Raw genomic sequence first — 25,687 nt, 5'->3', positions numbered from 1 at the left:
GAGGTGTGAACAGGTTGTCACCAATTGGCGCTGTGGCTTAGCTGGTTAAAGCATCTGTCTAGTAAACAGGGGATCCTGGGTTCAACTCCCAGCAGTGCCTTATGCAACTTATTATTTTCACCTAATTTGTGGAATTAAGCGACAAAATAACACTGTGGTGTTTGGATTTGTTCAGGTTTCAGGCGGGAACAGATATCAAGATGACTGCTCAAAAACGCACTTTCATTGTTCAGACAGACCTCTCATAGAATGTGTCTGTAACACGTTCTTGTTTCTGGTCTCGTTGGGGTCGGGGTGTAATTCACGATTTGAAGTTTAAACCCGGAAGTAGTCCTAATTCTGACCGAGACTTGTGATCTTGACCAGCGGTGCAAACTTTTGCAAACTGGAAAATGAAAGTTCCCAAATCACTCCACCTGAATCCCCGGGCCCTGACGAAATATATCCCAGGCTGTTAATAGAAGCAAGGAAGGAAATAGCGGAGGCTCTGACCATCGTTTTCCAATCCTCGCTGGTTACAGGTGTGATGCCGAAGGATTGGAGGACTGCTAAAGATGTACCGTTGTTTAAAAGGGAGAAAGGTGTAGATCGAGTAATTACTGGCCAGTCAGAATAACCTCGGTCAGGCTGAAGGTATTCCATTAAATCTACACTGTACTTCCTCCACAGCCAATACTGGGAGGAGGGGACTCTTGACTGACAAGTCTCAGCGACACCAGGAGAGCAAACTCACGCTCTCTCTTATTCCTGGGATGTGCTACTTTTGAAAAAAAAAGGTGAGTATCTCTATACCTTTAAACTCTCTGTCTCTGCACAGCATTGAAAGTGTATTGTAGGACGGTGTGAGTGTCTTTATACCTTGAAACTCTCTGTTTCACTGAACAGCATTGACAGTGGATTGGAGGACGGTGTGAGTGTCTTTCTACCTTTAAACTCTCTGTTTCACTGCACAGCATTGACTGTATATTGTAGGACGGTATGAATGGGATGAGGGTCTGTGGGGCGAAGTGTAGCCGATTGGGAGCAGCGCCCATTTGCGGGCTGAGTATTGCACGCTTGATTTTGTCTCTCCCTTCTATCTTTCTTTCTCTCTTTCTTCCTTTCACCTCCCTCTCTCCCATTCTTTCTTTCACTCTCATTTCATTCCTCTTATTTCGTGCTTTTTCTTTCTGCGCCAGCACCTTTGTCTGTATCCTGTTTTTGTTCTCTCATGTGTCTCTGTTGGATGATCCAAAATTCAGACCCGCCGCTGCCTCCAGCTTTTTCTTCCTTCCACAATCATGGTCTATTTCATTGAGACTTTCCTGCGGCCTTGCGTACTCGAACACTCACTTTCACATTCTTACACCTTTAAGTTTGCACTGCATCGACCGCTGTTTCTCGGGGGCACATGTCCCGTTCGCATCAATGTTCATTTGTGCCTTGAAACCAGTCGATACATTTCGATCTGCTCCAGAGACAAGCTCAAAGAAAGCAGGGCTGGCATTCGGAAGGACAGCGCATACTTTTCCGTGAAATTTCCATGGGGTATCTTGTGACACGGGGGATGTTAACTGAAGAACTGGATTTTGTTTCCATGGTCGTTCGCGCTTTTCCCCGAGCAGTTGATTTGCGGTGGAGACGGGCGGCGCGACATAGCTGCGAAAGACGGATGAAAGCTGCACTTTTAGCAATCTGGACGGTGCAGGAAAGTCGGAAATGTTCCGCTTGATCGTAATAGGTCTGTGGAAATGTCCGATTGTAAAGGAATGAGGTGAAATGAAAAGAGCGGCAATGGTGAAAAAGTGTCGATTACAGGAGATTGGCCGTGAGCGAAAGGTCCTTTGAATGTTCGTCGCGGAGGTGATTTTGTTCGGAAACAGTCGAATTTAAGCGCGTTGGGAAAGTGAAGTGCGAGCTTTGTCCTTGGGTCAAATTGGGTGTTTTCAGGAAAACGGCCATTGTGAAATCACAAGAATGAAAACAGAAAATGCTGAAAACGCTGAGCAGGTCAGGCAGCACCTGTGGAGAAAGAACCAGAGGTAATGTTTCAGCTTGATGACTTTTGTCATCCGAACTGAATGGTTTGCCGTGTGTGTGAGTAGCTTTGTTGTCTAAGATGCTGACTTCCATTTCTGAATTATTTAGGTGCGAATCGCACTGCTGCCAAAATTTGTAGAGCTTTTCATTTTGGCCGCCGCACCAAAAACCCTTCATTGGTAAGAAGTGCTTTTCCGCATTGCTGCTTTACAGGTGTTTGAACAATTCAGCAAAGTCTGGATTACCACCCAACTGTATCTTACACGGAGGTGTTGGGACTGTAAGGGGTGATCGAGGTGAAGTTTCAACCAATGTGCACAATGGCGGCCTGGTGAACCGAGTACCTCTTATAGTCAGTATAATATAAAAGATATGGACCATAATTATGAATTTCTTCTTTGCATCACACTAAGATTTATTATCAGAGAATGTACATGAGCAGGTCGATTTACGTCACGCTCCGGTCGCTTTGCATCGCCTCCGACAAATAGAATAGAATCAAAGAAAGGTCACAGCACGAAAAGAGGCCATTCGGCACATCGAGTCCGTGCCGGCTCTCTGCAAGTACAATCCAGATAGACCCACTCCCCCACCCTTTCCCTGTTGCCCTGTATTTTCTTTCGTTTCAAATACTTATCCAGTTCCTTATTGAAGACAATTATTGAATCTGCCCCCACCACCCCCTAGGGCGATGTATTCCAGACCCTAAACACTCGCTGTGTAGAAAAGTTTTTCTTCATGCCACCTTTGGTTCTTTTGCCAAACACCTTAAATCTATGTTATCTGGTCCTTGAACCTTCCACCAATAGGAACAGTTTATCTCTTTCTACTCTGTCTGGATCCTTCATCACTTTGAATACCTCTATTAAATCTCCTCGTAACCGTCTCTGTTCCAAGCAGAACAACCCCAGCTTCTCCAATCTATCCATGAAACTTATGCCCCTCATCCCTGGAATCTTTACAGTAAATCTCTTCTGTGGGGATTCGGTATTAACATCGCCGAATCCCCCACCATTAACATACTATTGGTTACCATTAACCAGAAACTTAACTGGACCAGCCACATGAACACTATGGTTACAAAAGCAGTTCAGAGGCTGGATATTATGCGGCGAGTGAATCACCTTCTAATTTCCAAAAGCCGTTCAACCATCTATAAGGCGCAAGTTGAGTGAGTTGGAATAATCATGTGATGGCCATCGACCTGAAACGTTAACTCTGTTTCTATATTTAAAGATTCTGCCTGACCTGCTGAGGATATACACATTTACAGTTTTGATTTCAGGTTGGCAACATAGCCAGTATTTTAATTTTGAATAAAGGGGCTTTCGCATATTTTTGCGTGCGACGAGGTGACCGAGAGGTTAAGGCGATGGACTGTTAATCCATTGTGCTGTGCACGTGTGGGTTTGAGTCCCATCCTCGTCGTTATTGTGTTTAAGTTTTGTTTCTCTCCTTCAATCCACACAGAAGGTCTGGTCAAAGTCCCATCCTTCTCGAAACGGCAGACAGAGGGTTTTGCATTATTTGCTGAAATCAGCAACAGTTCCTTCCAGGAAGGTGTTGAGATTGTAAGGTCGCGAAGTATCAGATTGTACAGTGGTGTCATTGTAAAAAGAGTAAATCTTATGTTCAACCTAAGAGAAACGTATGTACCATCATGATGATTTATGTCCGGATCATTCAGTGTCTGTGTCTGTTAAAAAGGGATGTGCTGTAAGTCCCGGATCATTCCGTGTCTGTGTCTGTTAAAAAGGGACGTCATGAAAGTTCCGGATTATTCCGTGTCTGTGTCTGTTTAAAAGGGATGTGCAAAAAGCCCCGGATCATTCTGTGTGCGTTTTACCCGATTTTCTTGATACCTTTTTCCTTCTGAACTGAAATGACGATCCTCTCTCGAGAAGAAGGTTCACCGCCTGCTTCGGGCAACTGGTTGGATAAGTAACAAAAACTGATGAGGCCACGTTCATTCTGCTGGACTTCCATTCCAATCTCCGCACTCAATCCCCCATTCAGACCCACCCCCGCCTGGACATTATAAGCTGCGATATTCATAAGGGAATGGAGAAGCCGAATATCACGGTTATAATTTTCTTGGTTGCTCAACGCTGAATAGCATCAATTACAATGATTCAGAAGGTAATCATCGAATCATAGAATCTTACATCACAGAAGGAGGCCATTCGGCCGTCGTGCCAGTGTCGGCTTTTTCGAAGACCTGTCCAAATTAGACCCACACCCCAGATTGTTCCCAATAATCATGCAAATTAGTCCTCTTCAATTATGTCCAATTGCCTTTTGAATGATCCCATGGAATCTGCTTCCACCACCCTTTCAGTAAGTGCGTTCCTGATCTTAACAAACCCTCTGTGTGAAAAAAATTCTCCTCAATTCCCCTCTAGTTCTTTTCCCAATTATTTTAAATCTGTGATCTCTGGTTACCGACCCACTTGCCAGACGGAAACAGTTTCTCCCTACTTGCTCTTTCAAAACCCCTCACTATTTTGAATATCTCTATTAGGTCTCCCGTTAACCATCTCTGCTGTAAGGAGAACAATCCCAGCTTCACCAATCTCTCCATATAACTGAAGTCCCTCATCACTGGTATCATCCAGGTCAACCTGCTCTGAATCCTCTTCAATGCCTTTTTATCCTAAAGTGCAGTGCCCAGACCTGTACAATATACTTCAGCTGAGGCCTAACCACTGATTTGTAAGGATTAGTATGATTTCCTTTTTTGTATTCAATGCCCCTATTTACAAAGCCAAGTATCCCATACGCTTTCTTAACCGCCTTATCAACTTGCCCTGTTTTATGAATATGAACTCCCAGGTCCCTCTGCTCTTGGAACCCCCCATAAATTGTTCCATTTCGATTATACTGCCTCTCCATGTTCTTCATCCAAAAGTGCATCACTTCACACTGATCGGCGTTAAATCTGTCACGTGACTGACCGTTTCACCAGTCAATCTGTGTCCTCCTGAAGTCTGCTGTGATCTTCGTCACTATTTACTCCGTTGCCAAGTTTTGTATCATCCGCAAACTTTGAAATTGTACTCCCTATTCCCACATCCAAGTCATTTAAATATAACATGAAAAGCAATAGTCCTGATGCCGACCGCTGGGGGATTCCACTGCATATTTCTCCCCAGTCAGAAAAACATCCGTTCACTACTAACCTCTGCCTCCTATCCCTCAGCCTATTACTTGCCCACGTTACCACCGACCCTTTAATCCCACGTGCTTCTAGTTTTCGAATATGTCTGTTATGTATTAATTTCTAAAATGTGTCCTGAAAATAACTGTAACCCAGTAATTTTATTGTTAAACAATGAGAATACAGATATTAAGACCGAGTGATCGATCGGGTTCATTCCCATTACCCGAAGGTGACGGGACCCGAGGAGGGGAAATCCCATCTGGGTTTATATTTTCCGCAAACGGAGACGGAAAATAGCAAAACTCATTCCGTCGAAATCCAACAATTGGTCGAAGATCCGACAGCCTTTTCCCATCCGGGGTTTCCAGACCTGGCCGTTGAAGGAAGCTTGATAAGTCCATTAGGGAGCAACACCGAAAGTGAAGAAACGCAGAGACAGAGAGATAAATGAAAAGAAAAATAGTTTAAATCTCCAATTCTGTGATTGAACAGAATTTAAGCTGCAGCTTAAAGGAAATTCTTCGCATGTCGTGAAATCTTAGAGTTGTATGTGAGGCTGGATTATAACTTTATTTCTGAGAGAAGTAAACACTGCCTGGTAACTACAGCTCTTATTGATTTAACCATTTTACAGTGGCGGTGTGAAGTGATTTCGAATCTCAGTGAATTTCAAGACCATGCTTGACCCACTCGTTTGGTCACCCACAGGTAGCACGCGGTTGGAGACTGCGCAGGCTCATCACAGGAACTCTGCCAGACTGCATGTTCCAGACTTGTATCCAACGCTACACGTGCAGCCTGCAGCCGTGTTTGCATTGGTGGTTCAGGGTCGAACCCTCGCCTGCCGACGGCGAATCCAGGGGTTTGGTTCCAGGCCAATGCAGCTTCGTTTACCTTTTGTATCTGTACCCATGAGATCGCCTGAATTGGGATAAATTCATGTGCCGGCTTCAATCTGTACAACTTCTTGAAAGATTATCTTCATTTCGTCCACGTGTCTTTCGTGGACAAACCCTCTGCATTCTGCCCTCTGGTGTTCAAACATGCTCGGCTGGAGATAAGTCAAACCTGCCTTTTGCATCGCTGATAAGATGTGAGAAGCCAATTGGTGATTTTTGAGCAAAAACGGGGACACATCAGGGGTCATCCGGGATTTGAGCCAGTAAAACTCCCTGAGCGAGAATCAGATCCAAAGATCAACTGGCAACAGAGCCGTGCAGCCACTGTAAAATTTCGCTGCCACGCAGCCGATCCGCCATCCTTTCAGAACACCATGGCCATTCAAACTCGCTTTCTTGTACGATATACCGTGTGGAGCAATTTCAGGTTCTACACTAATTATTTCAAATCAACAATATTAGTCTCTCTTTATCAAAATCGTTTTGAATCTACGACTTTTATTATCAAGTAACACTTTACAGAATGAATTACTCTGAAACTACATTGTCGTCTGTCTCGGCACCGTCATAGTTTACACTCCACCATAAGTACACTTTACTCAAATTGCTGCTTTCATTCACTATGAGAGCGAACAGCCATGAATGTGGATACATTAGCTATGAATTTATCAGCTGGGTTGTACCTTTCCTTTTCCTACTGTCTCAGTCTTTTTTTTTCTTTACCCTTCTCTGCTATTGTTGCCGGTTAGATCAGCCATCGCCGATCAAGGAAGCCTGAGAAGTCCATCGGGGACAACACAGAGAGACAAGAGACAGAGACAGGGAGAGAAAGAGAGATGCATGCAAAGAAAATAAAGAGTATAAATGTCAGGTTTTGCAAACTACCAGAATTTAAGTTACAGACTCGGAGAGATTCCTTCTCTGGTCTTGAAATCTTGCAAGAGAAGATCTGACACTAATTAAAAGCACCCGCCACGCTGGAGAATCTCTCATTCTGGGAGAGAGAGAAATGCGGTCAATTAACTCCAATTAATCTATTTCAGCACTGAAAGGATCTTTAAACAGTCGCTCTGCGAGCAGAATTCAAACCTGGGCAGGAAAACCTCAATTGAATTTTGAGTCCAACGCTTTAAACACTCGGCCACCGCAGCTGTAAACGGCATGTTCATTCAGATCGGATTCCAAATGGACACATGCTGCTGTTACAAACGCGCGCATTGATGGTGCTTGGGGTCGAATTCTTACTTGTTACGCTGGAGACCTTGGTTCGATTCCCAATACAATGCAGGATCATTCTGCAACAATGAGGAGCAAAAGTATACTATTTCGCCCCTCGAGCCTTATACGCAATTCAGTGAGATCCTGGTTGATATGTAACCTAACTGCATATTATCGCCTTTGCCCCATGTCCCTTAATGCCTTTGGTTAACAAACATCTATCAATTTCAGTTTTAAAATTAACAATTGAGCTCGCATCAACTGCAGTTTGCGGAAGAGAATTCCAAACTTCTCCCTCCCTTTGCTTGCAGAGGTGTTTCCCAACTTCACTCCTGAAAGTCCTGACCCTAATTAGAGTCCGAGACACGCTAACGGGCGGAAATCTTTTTTTTTTCGATTTACCCCATCAGTTCCCCTTAATATTTTGAAATGTTCGATCAAATCAGCACTTAATCTACTGAATTCGAGGCAAACCCGAGTTTATGTAATCTCTCCGCGTAATTTAAACTGTGGAGTCCAGGCAACATTCTAGTAAATCGACGCTGCACTCCCTTCATAGCCAATATATCCTTCCTAAGGTGCGTTGCCCAGAACTGAAGGCAATACTCCAGGTGTGGTCCAACCAGAGCTTTGTATAACTGTATCATAATGCCTATCGCCTTGAATCTAGTCCTCTGGATATAAAGACCAACATTCCATTAACCTTTTTGATTATTTTTTGGACCTGTCCATGACATTTTAATGATGTATGTTCATGGACCCCTAATTCTTTTTGGACCTCCACTGTTTCGAGCTTTTAACCATTTAGAAAGTACTCTGATTTATCCTTTTAGGTCCAAAGTGGATGACCTCACACTTGACGAAATTCATATCGATTTGCCACAATTTTGCACATTCATTTATTATATTAATGCCTCTCTGTAATTTTATGCTTTCATCTGCACTGCTTACAATGCTGCCCATCTTGGTGTCATCGGCAAACTTGGATATGTGGCTTTCTATCCCGTCATCTAATATCCGCCTGAATTGGGAAAAATCCAAATTCAGTTTCAATCTCCTCATCACCTTGAGACATTTTATTTGCTTCATGTGTATTGGGTCGACGAAACTTCGGCATTCAGTCCACTGGAGCTCAAACATCCTCTGGATATAATTCAGTTCCACCAACAGCAAAACTGAAAAGATGTGAGAAGCCAATTGGTGACTTTTCACTGAAAGGAGAAACACATGCGGGCTCGTCCGGGATTTGAACCCGGGACCTCTCGCATATCACTCAATAAAACTCCCTAAGCGAGAATCAGACCCCTAGACCAACGAGCCGCTGTTACTTTAGTTGTGCAGCCAGTGTAAAAGTTGGTTGCGTCTCACAGCCGATCGCCCATCCTTTCAGACCACTTCTGTCCATCCAATCTCGTTTTCGATTCGGGTGGACAGCAATATCAAGTTGTGCACCAACTATTTCCATTCACCAATATTAGTCTCCCTTTACCAAATTGCTTTCAAGTGCACGACTTGAGTTATCAAGTAAGACGTTTCAGAATTAGTTGCTCTTAAAGTACATTGCTTGTGAGGATACTCAGAGTCGTGTCGATTTATGGCACGCTCTGTTCCCTTTGCATTGCAACCGACACATAGAATTGAATCATAGAAAGCTTACAGCACGGAAAGAGGCCATTCGCGTCATCGAGTCCGTGCGAGATCTCTGCAAGAGCAATCCAGCTAGAACCACTCCCCTGCCTTTCCCCGAAGCCCTGCATTTTTTTTTCCTTTCAAGTACTTATCCAGCTCCCCTTTGAAGGCCATGATTGAATCTGCCTCCATCACACCCTCGGGCAGTGCATTGAGATCCGAACCTCTCGCTGTGTAAAAAAGTTTTTCCTCATGTCACCTTGGGTTATTTTGCCAATCACTTTAAATCGATGTCCTCTGGTTCTTGACCCTTCCGCCAATGGGAACAGTTTCTCTCCATCTTCCATGCCGAGATCCTTCATGATTTTGAATACCTCTATCAAATCTCTACAAAACCGTCTCTGTTCCAAGGAGAACAACCTCAGATTCTCCGGTCGATCCACGTGAGTAAAGTCCCTTATCCCTGGAATTCTGACAGTATTTTTTTTCTGCACCCCCTCGAAGGCCTTCACATCTTTCCTGAAGTGCGGTGTCCAGAACCCCACACAAAATTTCAGTCGTGCTCGAACCAGTGTGTTATAAAGTTTCATCCTGACTTCTATACTTTTGTACTTTTGCACTCTATACATCTATTTCTGAAGCCCAGGATCCCGTATGCTTTTTAACCGCTTTCTCAACCTGTCCTGCCACATTCAACGATTTGTACACATAAACACCTCTTTGTTCCTCTACCGCTTTTACATTTGTGCCCTGGAGTTTATTTTGCCTCTCCTCGTTTTTCCGACCGAAATGTATCATTTCGCATTTTTTTTTGCGTTAAATTTCATCTGCCCGGTCTCCGCCCATGCCACCAGCCTGTCTATATCCTTTGAAGTTCATCACTATCCTTATCATTGTTTACTACCCTTCCAAGGTTTGTTTCATCTGCAAATTTTGAAATTGTGCTCTGTGCACTCGAGTCCAAGTCATTAATATATATCAAGAAAAGCAGTGGTTCCAGCACTGATCCCTGGGGAACGCCACTGTACACCTCTCGCCAGTTCGAAAAACAACAGTTCACCAGTAATCTGTTTCCTTCTGTTCGTCAATTCTGCATTTATGTTGTTTCTGCCCCGTTTATTCCATGGGCCGCAATCTTGATGAGAAGCCTACCATGCGGCACTTTAGCAAACACCTTTTGAAAGTCCTTATACACCACATCAACTAAATTGCCCTCATCTATCCTCTCTGTTACCTCATCAAAAAACTCTAACAGGTCAGTTAACCACGATTTGCCTTTAACAAATCCGTGCTGCCTTTCCCTAATCAATCCACCCTCGTCCAAGTGGCTGTTAATTCTGTCCCGGGTTATCGATTCTAAACGTTTCCCCACCACTGAGGTTAAACTGACTGGCCTATAATTGCTGGGATCAGCCGTACACCCTTTTTTGGACAAGGGTGTAACCTTTGCAATTTTCCAGTCCTCTGGCACCACCCACATATCTAAGGATGTTGGTAGATTATGGGCAGCACCTCTGCAATTTCCACCCTTACTTCCCTCAGCAACTGAGCATGCATCCCATCCGGACCGGGTGGCTTATCTACTTTAAGTACAGATGCCGTTCAAGTACCTCTTCCTTATCAATTTTTAGACCATCCAGTATCTCAACGATAACTTCCTTTGCTGAGACTCTGGCAGCAGCTTCTTGGTAAAGATAGATGCAAAGTACTCATTTGGTACCCAGGCCATCCCCTCTGCCTCCATGAGTAGACCTCCTTTTTCGTGCCGAATCGGCCTCACCCCTCCTCTGACTACCCGTTTACTGTTTGCATGCCTGTCGAAGTCTTTTGGATTCCCTTTTATGTTGGCCGTCAGTCTATAGTCATATTTCTCTTTGCCTCTCATTTCCTTTTTCACTTCTCCTCTGAACTCCCTAAATTCGGCCTGGTGAATTAACGCATAAAGAAAGTCAGCATTTCTTTCAGCCGGAAACAGAAAGTTACTGGTTGATCAATGGCGATTTGAACAAGTATTCGTCTTTTTTACAGAGTTGAATAAGTTTTGCGAAATTAATACAGTGAACTAATACAGTAAAGTTGAATTCCTGATCGGGAACCGCCTCAGACGGCGCATTACTGCCCATCCCTGGGAAACAAGATACTATCGAAACTTTGACAACACATCTCAGGTCCCCCTACAAAGTCACAGCTTGCCAGCTGTTCCGAAATTTGGAGCCTGGACAGGGAGTTAAACGCTGGACCTTCAGCTCACTGCCCACTTTAAAAGTCTGATATTCTACCGACTGAGCTACCCAGGCTCGATACTACATAAGCTCCCATCGTACATATTCATGGGAGATCTCTGAATTATCGCTGCAGTCGTCGAACGAGGGGGAGGTCCGTTTGATAAAATTCTCAGCAACGTGTTGAGGAGAATCCTTGTTTCTGTTGAACAAGAGGTAAGAAACATGAACAGTGAACTCGTGAGTTTACAATTCTTCTTGTTTGTGCCAAATGTCGTGTCATTCCTTAGCAGCAATTAAAATAGCACTTTATCCAGCGGCTCAAAAGCTGAACTTGTCCCACACGGGAGTTGAAAAAGGCCTCTCGACCTTTCAGTGGATTAACATCTGTAAGCTGAATAATTTCACCCGTGACACAGTGAAACCAGGCAGCATATTTCTCTTCCAAATTTTCCCAACACGAAACTTCCAACCGATGAATATCGGTTTAAAGAAAAGAAGAATTGTGTGTTTGGTTCTTTAGATTTAAAGATCTTGTACCGGCCCCTTTGCCATATGAGCTGCCGCTAAAAGCCCCCTCTCCCCCTATGAACAAGTAAACTAGCACTTGCTATTGAAAGACGGTAGGCCAGAGGAACCCAAATTCCCACATGGGAAAACTAAGAAGTCGATTGTTGACCTCCATACGTTTGTCCCACAAGAGCGTATTGTAAAAACGACTGGTTGTTAACAAGTTGCGTTATGGAAGATACCATTTCTACCTTGAACTCCGATCAAAATGTTCGGAGTAAAAGGTTTGATTGTTTTAGAAGACGCTCGAACTCACAACCTGGTCATTTCTGGAGCCCATACTGCTATAAATAAGTAACGCACGCTTAACATTTGTGGAACACGAGAGCAGCGAACAACCGACAGCATCAGCGCTCCTGCCAAACAGCTTTATTTTCGGTCTCTCAATTATTATGATGTGGAGATGCCGGTGATGGACTGGGGTTGACAATTGTAAACAATTTTACAACACCAAGTTATCGTCCAACAAATTTATTTTAAATTCCAAATTTAAAATAAATTTGTTGGACTATAACTTGGTGTTGTAAAATTGTTCTCAATTATCACTTCGAGATCTTTCTCAAACACAAGCCTCCAATCAGGATGCGCTTCGTTAAATAACAATTCCTAAATCAAGAGAGTTTTGATCGATCATGACTAAAGCATGTACAATTTCCTCACCTGTTCCTTTTTATCCCCTGGGGTGGAAACCATCAGGTCCTGGAGATTTGTCTATCGTTCGCCTCCTCATTTTCTCCATTGCCATCATTTTACTTGTACTGAATCCCCTTGATTTATTAACAGTTTTCCTCGTGTCTCTGGTATGTTAGCCTCATCCATTTCTGTGACGACCGATGCAAAGTAAAAATTTAGCAACTCTGCCATTTCCTGATTTTCAATTACAATATCACCTCCATCTGTCTTCAAGCAGCCCACATTACTCTCAGCCGCCCTTCTTTCTCTTAATATGCTCGTAAAAACCTTGAGAGTTGTCCTCATTTCCCCTCATAAGTTTGTCTCCTTTTCCCTTTTTGCTCCTCTTACGATTTTTTTAGTTTCAGCACCACAATAAACAACACTCCGCTGTAAAGTTCGGCTCAATAGTTCTCCAATGTCAGAGCGAGAATTGTCTGAAGCTCTGATTTATTCAATGTCACAAATACAATCACACATAATCATCCATGTATCAACGCACTGAAGGATACACAAAGATAAACTCAGCGAGAAATGCAGTCAGTGTCGGGATGCACAGGTCAACGGACAAGCGAAATGGACAGAGACAAAACGGCCTGAACCCCCAACATTGAAGTGTCGCTGATAGATATTTGTGAAAGGAGTTGGGGCATAATCTCATCAATTGGCGCTGTGGCTTAGTTGGTTAAAGCATCTGTCCAATAAACAGGAGATCCTGGGTTCAACTCCCAACAGTGCCTTGTGCAGCTCGTTATTTTACCTAATTTTTGGAATAAAGCGACAAAATAACAATGTGGTGTTCGTATTTGTTGAGGTTTCAGGAGGAAACGGATAACAGAATGACTGTTCAAAAACGCCCTTTCATTCCACAGACAGACCTCTCAGAGAATGTGTCTGTAACACGTTAATTTGAGGACACGTTCTTGTTTCTAGGCTCGTTGGGATCGGGGTATAATTCACGATTTGAGGTTCAAAGCCGGAAGACATCCTAATTTGGACCAAGACTTGTGATCTTGACCTGCGGGACAAACGTTTGCAAAGAGGAAAAAGAAGTCCTCAAATCGCTCGACCTGAATCTGCAGGCCCAGATGAAATATATCCCAGGATGTTAACAGAAGCAAGGAAGGAAATAGCGGAGGCTCTGACCATCATTTTCCAATCCACCCAGGCAAAAGGTGTCGTGCAGGAGGATTTGAGGATTGCTAACGTTGTACCATTGTTGAAAAAGGGAGACAGGGATAGATCGAGTAAATACAGGCCAGTCGGCCTAAACTCGAGCTGAAGTATGAATCGTCATTTAGAAAGGCACGGATTAATCAAGGACAGTCAGCGTGGATTTGTTAAGGGATGGTCGTTTGAATTGAATTATTTGAGGAGGTATCAAGGAGGATCGATGAGGGTATCGCGATTGATGGAGTCAACATGGATTTTAACGAGGCTTTTGACAAAGTCCTACAGGGCAGATTTGTCAAAAATGTAAAAGCCCATTTGATCCAAGGGACATTGGCAAGTTGAATCCAAAATTGGCTGAGCAGCAGGAAGCAAGCGGTTGTGGTCGACGGGTGCTTTTGTGACTGGAAGGCTGTTTCGAGTGGGGTTCCATGCGGATTCGTACTAGGTCCCTGCTTTTCATGGTACAGATCATTGATTTAGACTTAAATGTAGGGGGCATGATGAAGAAATTTGCAGATGATACAAAAATTGTTCCTGTGGCTGAGAGTGAGGAGGAAAGCTGTCGACTGCAGGAAGATATCCATAGAGCAGACAGGTGGAAAGAGAAGTGGCAAATGCAATTCAATCTGAAGAAATGTGAGGTAATGCATTTAGTGGGGGGGGGGGGGGGCAAAAAGGCAAGGGAGTATATAACAAATATTGTAATTAATTTGCCATTTACACGCCCATTCTGCAAATTTACTAATGTCTTCCTTTATTATTCGCATTTTTCTTTGTATTAACGACAGCTCGCAATTAGCTGTCGTCCCTAAATTTTGAAATTGTACTTCCGATTCCCGTGTCCAAATCATGAATATAAATTTTGAACAATCGTGGTCCCAGCACCGATAAATTGTGAACAACAGTGGTCCCACCACTGATAAAGTGTTAATAACAGTGGTCCCATCACTGATATATTGTGAACAACAGATGTGCCAGCATCGATAAATTGTGAACAACCGTGGTCCCAGCACCGATAAATTGTGAACAGCAGTGGTCCCAGCACCGATAAATTGTGAACAACTGTCGTCCCAGGAATTTTGATCTTGAACTGCAGTTGAAACTTTTGCACAAAAGAAAATAACGTCCCCAAATCGTCCCACGTGAATCTCAAATGCTTTGGGAAGAAGTTCAATAGAAACAATCAGGACTTTAAAGGCACCTCAACGACCTGAACTTTCGTTGAATGAATTGTGTTCGCCATTGCATTCGACCGTGAAATCGCTCTTGACTTTCATCTCACTGAAGCAGAGTGTGGCCGCTTTGTATCTGTGAGCATGTCGGTGGCGTGTTTAGCTTTGATATTGATCGCTTCCAATTTGTAAAATTTCATCAATCGTCAGGAAAAATAAACCAAGAATCGAATTGTCCCTCTAAGTAATGAACTGAAGGGATTGGTGATCCAAGCAGATCTGGAAAATGCGTGGTGCAATCGGTCAGGAGTTCCAAATCCACCCTCCAGCCACTCGGCAATTATATTGAATGAACTTTACCATGGCCCAGTGTCGCCGCACTGAAATCGAGTATTTCTCCGGCATGTTTTTCTTCATAGTTGCTGGTTTAAGAGTGAAGACTGGCTGGTTGGAATTTAACTCCAACAAGCTTTAATCATTCACTTTTCACTGACTGTAGACAGTTTTTATATTGGTCGCTGCAATCTCAAAGTTTAGCCCAGTGAATTATTGGTTTAGCAGGTGATCTCTTCACCTGTTCTCGGCGGTGTTATCCGTTAGCGTGAAAGTTTGATTGTTCGAGCCCTTATTTTATTTTTCCTCAGGATTCATCGCCTCAAAGTTCCAGGGTTTCAACGCATGTTTTGGAATCAAGAAAATGTACCGGAATCATTGCCAGCTGAGCAGGGCTGATATTCTACCATTTACCCTGCGGTCGGGAATCAGGCACATGAATCATATAAAGGAATGGAACATTGGCTTCACGGTAATTACAATTCTCCTTGACAGACAAGCCCCCGAAAGGCCCGAAGGGAGGCCGCATTCGCAGCAGGAGAGCTGGTTCGCTGTGACATGGAGATTTCTGTAGTGAGTGAGACCAGACTGTTCCTATGTTCAGAGAATAAATTTCACACCCTTTATTTTGGAAAAGCAAAACGGTGGGGATTTTTGTCATAGCCCGATGCCTTTCGTGTTGTATCAGATGTTCCTCGTTGCGTTACTTTCATCTTGATCGGAGAACCAGTTCGGGCGTTCCTGTGATAAACAGCGACAATTGCCAGTTAATGTTAAATTTAACAACGACTCCAATGCGTTTTTAATCCCACTCTTAAGATGCAGTCTACAAAATGAAAAAAAAATCATCACATTCAAAGCATAAAAATCTTATTAAAGTTTTGACTGTCTCTCGGTAACCACGTCAACATCGCCTTCAGTCTGAAATATTAAGTTATCGATTGATTCATGGTGATTAAATCAGGGACTCAACTGCGAACATGATTTAATTAGCTTCATGTAATTAATTTAATAAGTTCATAACTCTTTTTAAAGTTAATTCCCTGACTGGGAATCGAACCTCGCGGCGGTGAGAGTACCGAATTCTCACCACCAGGCCATTGGGGAGCTCCCAAGATTGCGCACGAGACAAAGTGGAACTGATGACATTTTTTTTTCTTTCGCTCTTTCATGATTCATTCAGCTCTGTGTTTATTCTCAGGCCTCTTATCTCTCCTTTTCAGCTTCAGATTGCGGATATTCCTGTGGCTAAATATCAATAATATAGAACATCTCACAGCCCCGATATATTTGCTGTTTCTCTGTGCAGTTCTGTGCAAAATCAAACTGCACGCAAATACCGACAGTGCCTCTCTCTCACTCCCCACAGAAGCAGGAGGAGATGCCACTTTAAACTGTCAGTTGCTTCAAACGATTCACGATGGACCTGCGTGGCCTTGCAGTTTTCCAAGGAGCTGTATTCAGTGCGTGAATGTTGGAAATGGAAACATGTCCATCAGCAGCTTGTGGTCGTATTTTACCTGACTTTCCATTTCATGTACATGCCTACTTGCACTTGGTGATGTCATTGCCTGAACATCACCTCTGTCGCGATATTATTTCGAACAGAAAATGGCATTTTGTGCGAGCAGTTTGTCTGGCAGGAAAATGACCTGAATTAAAAAGGGCCAAGTCGGAAAGGCCGCGTTGCTCTGCTTGTTCGCAGCAAAGAATTTTCAGCGTTTCCTTGGGGTTTAGTGTTTAGGATTCGGCGCTTTCATCACCACGGCAAAGGTTCGATTGTCGGTCTCAACATCCGCATATTATACACTCTACCATAAGTGTACTGTACTCAAATTGCTGATTTTTTCATTGTGAGGGGAAGAAACATAAATGTGTGGGCATTAATTTCGAATTCATCAGCTGGGTTGCACCTTTTCTTTTCCTACCGTCTCAGTCTTTCCATCTTTACCCTTCTCTGCTGGTGTTGCAGGTTCCATCATTCTTCGCTGTTCACGATGCCTGAGATGTCCATCAGGAGAAAACAGGCAAAGTCAAGAGACAGAGAAAGGGAGAGATTTAAACATAGAAATAAATTGTGTAAATGTCAAGTTCTGCGAACGAGCAGAACTTCGAATGGAGCTTGGGAGAGATTCCTTCACGTGTCTTGCAATTTTGCAAGAGATCATTGGGCTCCGAGTTAAAAGCGTCGTTGGCGATGGAGCACCTCTCTGAGGGAGCGAACAAGGTCCGTTCGTTCAAGTTCACATTAATTTGAACACTGAACAAACTTTAAAAAGTAGCGCTGCGAACAGGATTCGAACCTGTGCAGGGAAACCCCATTGGATTTCAAGTCCAACGCCTTAACCACTCGGCCATCGCAGCTGCAAACATCGATGATGCACAGCTATAAATCAGAATGCGTAGGGTTATCACACGAGATCTGTGACACTTTGTTCTCTCAGACAGGTTTCCAACTGGAAACTTACAGCTTGTTAATGTGCTGACTTTGCTGTCTCGGTGATGGAATTCTCATTTATCACGTGAGAAACCGGGGTTCGATTTCCGGTTCGTTTACGATTATTTTCATTCTCCATTCATACGATCGCGTGAATTGTGCGACATTCGCCCTCAGCTTCAATCTGCGCACCATTTGAGACATTTTCCATTCTCCACGTGTGTTGCGTCGAAGCTGGGTTGGAAAATCACATTGCAAGTCCTACTTCGTAATCATTGGATCATCGCAGCTGCAAGTGACAAATCCGACACGGCAGCAGAAGAGAATGAAGAAGGTTATGACAGGAGAACTCTGAGACTGTATGTTCTTTTAGACAGGTTTCGAACTGAGCGTAGACCGCCGGCTGCTGTGCGGACTTTGTTATTTCAGTGATAAAATTCTTGCTTTCTGCGCGGGAGGCCCGGGTTCGATCACCACCCAATAGAGGAGCATTTTTCATTCTCTATTCATGAGGTCATGTGAATTCGGATACGTTTACATTAAGCTTCAATTTGAACACCATCTTGTGACATTTTCCTTTCTCCATGTGTGTTGTCGTCGACAGAACCTCTGCATTCTGTCCTCCATGCACTGGAATGAAGACAATCCTGCCGACTACACCGCTGACAAGACGTGAGAAGCCAATTAGTGATTTTGAACTATAAATGGTAACACCGCAGGGCTCGTCCGGGATCTCTCACATAACAATCAGCAAATCCCCAAAGCGAGATATCATACCCGAAGACCAAAGAGCCACTGATAACAGAGGGGTGCAACCAATGCAGAATTCTGTGCCACCCACAGCCGATCGGCCACCATTCTCTACATCCTATCACTTTTTCTATTCCGATGTACGGCAATGTGAAGACGCACATTAACTATTTCATAGCAACAATATTAGCATCTCTTGACCACATTCGTTTCGAATGTGCGAGTTGTAATATCAAGTGAGACTTTGCAGAATTAATTGCTCTAAAGCTACATTGTTGTCTGTCTCGGCATCCGCAGATTATCCACTCTCCCACAAGTATAACAGTGACCACACTTCAAAAATACTTAATTGGCTGTAAAGCGCTTTGGGACATCTTGATGTCGTGAAAAGCGCTTTGTAAATACAAGACTTTGTTTTTATACTGGACTAAAAGTACTGATGATTTCACTATGAGGACGAAGAGACATCAATATGTGGACATTGGCTACGAATTCATCATCTGGGTTGGTCCTTTACTTTTCCTCCCGTCTCAGTCTTTCGATCTTTACCGTTCTCTGCTGGTGTCGCAGGTTCGATGAGCTTTGGCCGTTCAAGGAAGCCTGAGAAGTCCATCAGGGGAAAACAGAGAGGGACAGAGACAGGGAGAGACAGAGAGATAAAAGTATGGAAAAAAAAGCCTGAATATCAAGTTAGCAGAATTTGAAATGAAGCTTGAGAGAGATGGAATCATGCACTCATAGAATCGTTGCTGCACAGAAGGAGGCCATTCGGCCCATTAAGCCTGCCCCGGCTCTCTTTAAGAGCAATCCAGTTAGTCCCATTCCCCCGTTCTTTCCCTAAAGACCCGCAAATAATTTTCCTTCAAATACTTATCCAATTCCTTTTAGAAAGTCACGATTAAATCTGCTTCCACCACCCTTTCAGGAGATGCATTCCAGATTATAACTACTCGCTGATTTAAAACGTTTTTCCTCATGTCGCCTTTGGTTCTTTTGTCAACCACCGTAAATCTGTATCCTCTGGTTCTCGACCCTTCCTCCAACGGGAGCAGTTTCTCTTTATTTACTTTATCTAAACCCATCACGATTTTGAACACTTCTATCAAATCTCCTCTCAACCTTCCTGCCCTAAGGAGAACAACCCCAGCTTCTGCAGTCTATCCACGTAACTGAAGTCCCTCATCCCTGAAACCATTCCAGTAAATCTTTTCTGTATCCTCTCTGTGGCCTTCACATTCTTCCTAAAGTGCGGTGCCCAGAATTGGACACAATATTCCAGTTGTGGATTATTGTGAAGTTTCCTTCACGCACCTTCAAATTTTGCAAGAGACCATTGGGCTCCCAATTAAAAGGCTCTGCCGCGGTGGAGGATCTCTCTGAGAGAAGGAAATGCGGCCCGTTATCTCCAGTTCATATTTATTTGAGCATTGAACAAAACTTGAAACAATAGCGCCGCGAGCAGCATTCCAATGTTTCACCGAAAGACCCCGTCGAGTTTTAGATCTGACGCCTGAACCACTCGGCCATCACAAGCAGCGAGTGCTAGTAATGCACGGCTGTAAATCAGAATGCGCAAGGTACTCAGAGGAGATTTGTGAAATTATATGTTGTTTTAAACAGGTTTCCAACTGGACCCGGAGAGCCCGATACCATGCAAACGTTGCTGTTTCACTGGTAGAATTTGCACTTACCACGCGAGGGAACAGGGTTCGTATTCCCGACAAATTAAGGAGCATTTTTATTCTGCACCTCTGAGATCGCCTGAATTGGGATAAATTCACTTTCAGTTTCAATCTGCAAACCGCCGTGAGACATTTTACTCTCTCCGTGTGTGTTGCGTCGACAAACCGGATGCATTGCGGCCTCTGGACCTCAAATATGCTCGAGAATTAAATCAATGCTGCTTTCTGCAACGCTGAAAAGACGTGAGAAAGAAATAAGTGAATCTTCATTGGAAATAGTGAAACAGGAGGGTTCTGGGATTTGAACTGGGGACCTCTCACAAATCAAACAGTGAAACGCCCAAAATGAAAACCATAATCCGAGAACAAGGAGCCGTCAGTCACACAACCGGACAACCAGTCGGAAATGTCCCTGCTTCCCTCAACCGATCGCCCATTCATTCAGACCGCTTCTGGCCATCGAATCATAGAATGGTTACAGCACAGAAGGAGGCAATTCGGCTCATCGAGCCTGTGGCGGCTTTTGTGAGAGCAATCCAATTAGTCCCATTCCCCGGCCCTTTCCCGGTGCTCTGTACTTTTCCCCTTCAAATTCCTTTTTTAAGTCACGATTGAATCTGCTTCCACCACCCTTTCAAGCAGCGCATTCCAGATCAGAACTATTCGCTGCGTAATTCAGTTTTTCCTCATATCGCCTTTGGTTCTTTTGCAATCACCTCAAATCTGTGTCCTCTGGTTCCCGACCATTCCGCCAATTAAAACAGCTTCTCTTTATTTACTTTATCGAAACCCTTCATGACTTTGAACACTTCTTTCAAATCTCCTCTGAACCTTCTCTGCTCCAAGGCGAACAACCCCAGCACGAGGCAAATGCGGTCAATCAGCTTGAATTAATTTGTTTGATCATTAAACAGACCTTTAAATACTGGCCCTGTTTTGTGGAAGTCTGAGCTAATGGTTTAAATCGCTGGTTTCAATGTCTGGGGAGTTTCTCGATTCGAATTTTACCATTATCAGAATTTCTGCAAATATCCATTTTGACCTATTCACAGAAAACCCGATTACAGTGCGATGGAGCAGAGGATGTGAAAGAAACTGAACGTGGAAGTGCAGATATTATTTTCATCTCGGGGACAGGTCACGTTTCCACAGGTAAGGATATCTCAACTTAAGGTTCTTTCCAGCACAGTGGGACAGGTGATCAGAGTGACCAGGCTCTAACGGCGCAATCGGTCCTTATATGAGATACAGGCTCGGGAAATGCCGGGGTTTTAATTCGAGTCTCACCTAGATCAAACAATCCTTTTCCTTGTGAACATTTCGACCGGAGTTGAAGGTACAATTGGTGTGTTCCAAAATTCATTTAATTATCTGAATTGCCAAGTGGTTCCTCCGGACTACGCGGTTGCAAGAGCAGATGAGATGTTTAGTATTACCTGTTTACAGGAGGGAGGCTGCGGTTTTGTAGACACAAACTATGATTTTGATCCATCTTCAAATCGTGGGATTTAACTGGAGCTTTAAACCAGCACCAGAGGCCGCTCAGCCAGGATACTTTCCATCCTACACTTCAGGAGCTAGTTTTACAGGAATTGAATTACTACAAACAAGAATTCTACCCCTGAAGCATCAATGCTCACACGGCAGCAGGATGCATGTGTCCAGTTAGAAACCTGTCTGAAGGAACATGCAGTCTGACAGAGCCGGAAATCCAGCAGATTGACTTTCGGTCTGAACAGATGATGAGTCTCCTTCTTGAGAGAGTTTCGCCAATCCAGCTCAGAGTGGTTTAAGAATCATGAATTCGGATGTGACTGGAGCCATTTGTGTAAGATGAAGTGTCGGGGGCAGTTTCACATCCTTGACGGACAGTAGTTATGGTTTTGCTGCAAAATTTCACTTCCCAGATCCCGAACTGAAATCCAACGCCGTTGCAACTCGAATCCACAACCTTTGAATGGCTTATCAAACAAAACAAGTAGAAGTCCAACACACTAGTCATTGCACCACAGGGTCAGTTGCCAAAAAAACCCGAATAAATAGAAAGACGCGTTTCTCCGGTCCAGGGGCAAAGTGAGAATGGATGTTATTCAAAAAACTGTCACCTCGAATCTGTCTTTATATATGTTTTGTAAATCTTCGATTTTAAAAGTTACAAAAAGCCGCAATAAATGAAGTAAATTATAAGAATCGAATCCGTGATTAAGGCGTTACAACCCACTCGAAACAATTGAGTTAACCGGCCGTACTGACGGTCCATTAGACATTTTAATTAATTTCTGTACCTCTACGCTAGTTGGTCGCGCTTTCTGTACTTGGACCCCGAAATCTCTCTGCTGCTCCACAGTTCCCAGTTTCTCACCAAATAGAAAACATTCTGATTTACCTTTCTTAGATTTAAATTGGATGACCTCGCTCTCCCCCACATTGAACTATATTTGCCGCAGTTTTGCCCACTCACTGAATCGATCAATTCCCACTTTTCAACTTCCTGCTTCAATCTTCATGAATTATTGCGTCACCAGAAGGCTGCGTGTTCAAATCACGGGGTAACCGTTACTTTTCGAGCTGATCAGATTCTGGATCGTTTCGGAATGAATATTTTATCTGCTTTTTCTCAATAAACAGAACCTTGCTCTAAAGTCTGCTTCCCTGGCTCTCAAATTTCAGGAAGGCGTCTCATTCCGCCCTCGACTTTTTATTTTGACCTGCGTTTGAAACTTTTGCAAAGAGGGAAAAAAAGACCCCAAATCGCTCCACGTGAATCTCAAACGCTTTCGGAAGAAGTTCAGTGCAAACAATCAGGAATTTAAAGGCACCTCAATGACCTGCACTTTCTTGGAATGAGTTTTGTTCGCCATTGCATTCGACCGTGAAATCGCTCCCGGCTTTCATCTCACTGAAGTGAAGAGTGTGACCGCGTTCCATCTGTCAGAGTGGAAGTGACGTGTTTGGGGTCGGTATGGGTCGTTTACAACTTTTGAAATCTCACCAAGCACCAGAGAAAAAGAAACTTAGAATCAAATTGTCCCTGTCAGTGATGAATTGAAGTGAATATCGCTCCAAGCAGATCTGGACAACTCGCAGCGCAGCCGCACAGGAGTTCCAAATCCACCTTCTCGCCACTCGGCAATCGCATGAACTGAACTTTACTCTGACCCCGTGTCACCGCGCTGAAATCGAGTATTTCTCGGCCACACTTTTTCTTAACATCATGGTTACTGGTTTAAGAGTGAAAACTGCCGTCCGCTTCACTGTAAGTGCAAGAGACAACTTTGTAGACACCGAGTCATGTCACAGACCTGCTCGTCGGACCTGCTCATTTCATCTCATCTCATTTTCAGCAAACCTGAATATTACTGGAATGGAGAATGGCGAATCACAGCTCGAGAAATCAATCCTCTCGACCACGAGGGGACGGAGTCTTCCAACATACAGGTGTTTAATGGCAAGGTGAGTTTAATGTTCAGGAATAATAGAGCACAGATTTTCACTCGTGCAAGCTTCACACACTTTATTTTGGAAAAGTAAACTGATAGTCGAGAGAGGTTATATTAATCGCTGCAACCTGAATTTTTAGCTCGTTCAATCAGTGGTTCAGTAATAAACGTGTGCTGTCTCTGTGGCGCAATCGGTTAGCGCGTTCGGCTGTTAACCGAAAGGTTGGTGGTTCGAGCCCACACAGAGACGGTCGGGTGTCTTTTATCTTCATGGTCTCGCATTTCCTGGTTTCTGATATTTGTTTTGGCTGCAAAACAAATGCCCGCTTTCGATGGCCAGCTGAGCACGGCCGATCTTCCACCATTTCACCTGTGATTGGCTTCGCCGAAATCTGAATTCTTCTTGACAGACAAGGTCCGAAGGTTGCAGGAGAGCCGCTTCACTCTGACATGGATATTTCTGCAGTGAGCGACACCAGACTGTGTCCACAATGAATGTCACTCCCTTTTATTTTGGAAACGCAAAATTTTATTCACATTCCGATGGGTTTCAATTGATTTGTGAGAGATCATGAAAGGATCCTGCAGCGCTGCCTCGGATAATAACAACAGTTCTAAGCCGCATTTCAGTCGCGGCAACAAATCCTTACATCTGAGTATCTGCACCCTTAAATCCGAGGATCTGCACCCTTAAATCCAAGTATTTGCACCCTTGCACCGGTGTATCTGCACCCTCACACCGGAGTATCTGCACCCTGACACCGGAGTATCTGCACCCTCACACCGGAGTATCTGCGCCTTTACAACCATTAACTCATCAATTGTCCCCAATCATCTTTATCAGCGTCAGGAGACCTAAACAAAACCCAACAGAGAAGAAATTGGCTTTATGATTCTTCACTAATGTACGGACACATTTTTATTTCCGGTGCTTCAAGGGATACGTGGGGAAAGTGGCCGCTGATACTCAGAAACTACTGCTTGTTGCTTTTTTTTCTAGCAGGCTCGTTGGTCTCGGGGTATTATTCTCGCTTCGGGTTTGTTGTTTGAAATATGTGAGAAATCCCAGATGAGCCCTCATTTTTCCCCCTGACTTTTGATCTTGACCTGCTGTTCAAACTGGCAGGATGTTTGGAGGTATCTCAATGATCTCACGATCTCTGAATGCATTCTGCTTGCAATTGGAATTGACCTTGAAACCGCTCTCGGATTTCATCTCACTGAAGCTGAATGTGGCCGCTTTTTATCTGTCAGCGTGGAGGTGACGAGGTTGTGGTTTATCACCGCGGGCACACCTGTCCGGACATTGGTATTCAGAATGTACAAAATGCTGTCTCAAATACTCTGTTGTCATCCAGGGAGCTCTAGTTTTGCATGCCCAACCTTTCCCCGAGTAAGAATGTGTCCAGTCTGTACACGAACTATCTCCTCACTCAAAGCCTCCCATTGCTCATTTACTGTTTTACCTGCCAATCTTTGATTCCAATCCACCTGGACCCGATCCCTTTTCAACTCGCTGAAATTCGATCTTCCAAGTTGAGTATTTTCATACTTGATTTTTCCTTGCATTTTCCATAACTACACTAAACCTGCTGCAAATGCTCCCCCATTGAATCATGCTCCACTTGCCCCACTTCTTCCCCCTAAATAAATCCAATACTGCTTCTTTCCTCGTTGGGCTGAAAACATACGGATTAAGAAAGTTCTCTTGGACACATTTCAGGAATTGCTCGCCCTCTTTGACTTTGACACTGCTATTTCCCAGTCTATATTCGGATAAATGAAGTTCCCTTTTATCACGACTCTAAAATTATTGCATCTTTCTGCAATTTGCCTGTCCATTTGCTCCTCTATCTCCTTCCCACTATTTGGTCCCCCTATCGAATGCATCCAGCAGCGTAATAGCTCCTCAATTGTTCCTTAATTCTAAACAAATAGATTCTGTCTTTGAACCCTTAAGCATGTCAACCCTTTCTACCGCTGTCACAGTATTTTTGATCAATACTGCCTGCTCCCCTCCAGCCCCGCCCCCCTCCTTTTTTCCCCTGCCTTTCCTGAATACGTTGTAGCCTGGAATATCGAAGTGGCCACTCCTCCGCTTGTTTGAGCCAGGTCTCCATTATTGACACTATAACATAATCCCATGTTACCACTTGTGTCTGCAGCTCACCAACCTTATTTACCAAGGATGTTAAACACAACATCAGGGCATAAAGGTCGGACAAGTTCCAATGCCCAATTAAATGTTCTATACACTAATGTACGTAGCATAAGAAATAAAACAAGTGAATTAGAAGCGTAAATTAAGCTT

At 43.8% G+C, this 25,687-nt stretch overlaps 6 non-coding genes across 6 annotated transcripts; 4 read left to right on the top strand and 2 right to left on the bottom strand.

Annotated features, from left to right (window-relative positions):
* Positions 1–26: 26 nt before the first annotated feature.
* On the top strand, positions 27–100 carry trnat-agu (transfer RNA threonine (anticodon AGU)). Its single transcript has one exon. It is a non-coding gene; the product is annotated as a tRNA-Thr (tRNA).
* A 3,265-nt stretch (positions 101–3,365) lies between these two features.
* On the top strand, positions 3,366–3,447 carry trnan-guu (transfer RNA asparagine (anticodon GUU)). The gene has a single exon. It is a non-coding gene; the product is annotated as a tRNA-Asn (tRNA).
* A 5,080-nt stretch (positions 3,448–8,527) lies between these two features.
* On the bottom strand, positions 8,528–8,616 carry trnap-agg (transfer RNA proline (anticodon AGG)). The gene is given in 2 exon segments: positions 8,528–8,563; positions 8,581–8,616. It is a non-coding gene; the product is annotated as a tRNA-Pro (tRNA).
* A 4,439-nt stretch (positions 8,617–13,055) lies between these two features.
* trnai-aau (transfer RNA isoleucine (anticodon AAU)) lies at positions 13,056–13,129 on the top strand. The gene has a single exon. It is a non-coding gene; the product is annotated as a tRNA-Ile (tRNA).
* Positions 13,130–17,349: 4,220 nt separating this feature from the next.
* trnas-uga (transfer RNA serine (anticodon UGA)) lies at positions 17,350–17,431 on the bottom strand. The gene has a single exon. It is a non-coding gene; the product is annotated as a tRNA-Ser (tRNA).
* A 6,121-nt stretch (positions 17,432–23,552) lies between these two features.
* Positions 23,553–23,626, top strand: trnan-guu (transfer RNA asparagine (anticodon GUU)). Its single transcript has one exon. It is a non-coding gene; the product is annotated as a tRNA-Asn (tRNA).
* The last annotated feature ends 2,061 nt before the right edge of the window (positions 23,627–25,687 follow it).

This window comes from Heptranchias perlo, chromosome 20 (genome assembly GCF_035084215.1).
Source record: "Heptranchias perlo isolate sHepPer1 chromosome 20, sHepPer1.hap1, whole genome shotgun sequence".
Lineage (NCBI taxonomy): Eukaryota > Metazoa > Chordata > Chondrichthyes > Hexanchiformes > Hexanchidae > Heptranchias > Heptranchias perlo.
Note: the sequence above shows the minus strand (reverse complement) of the source record. Positions and strands in the feature narration are given on the sequence as shown.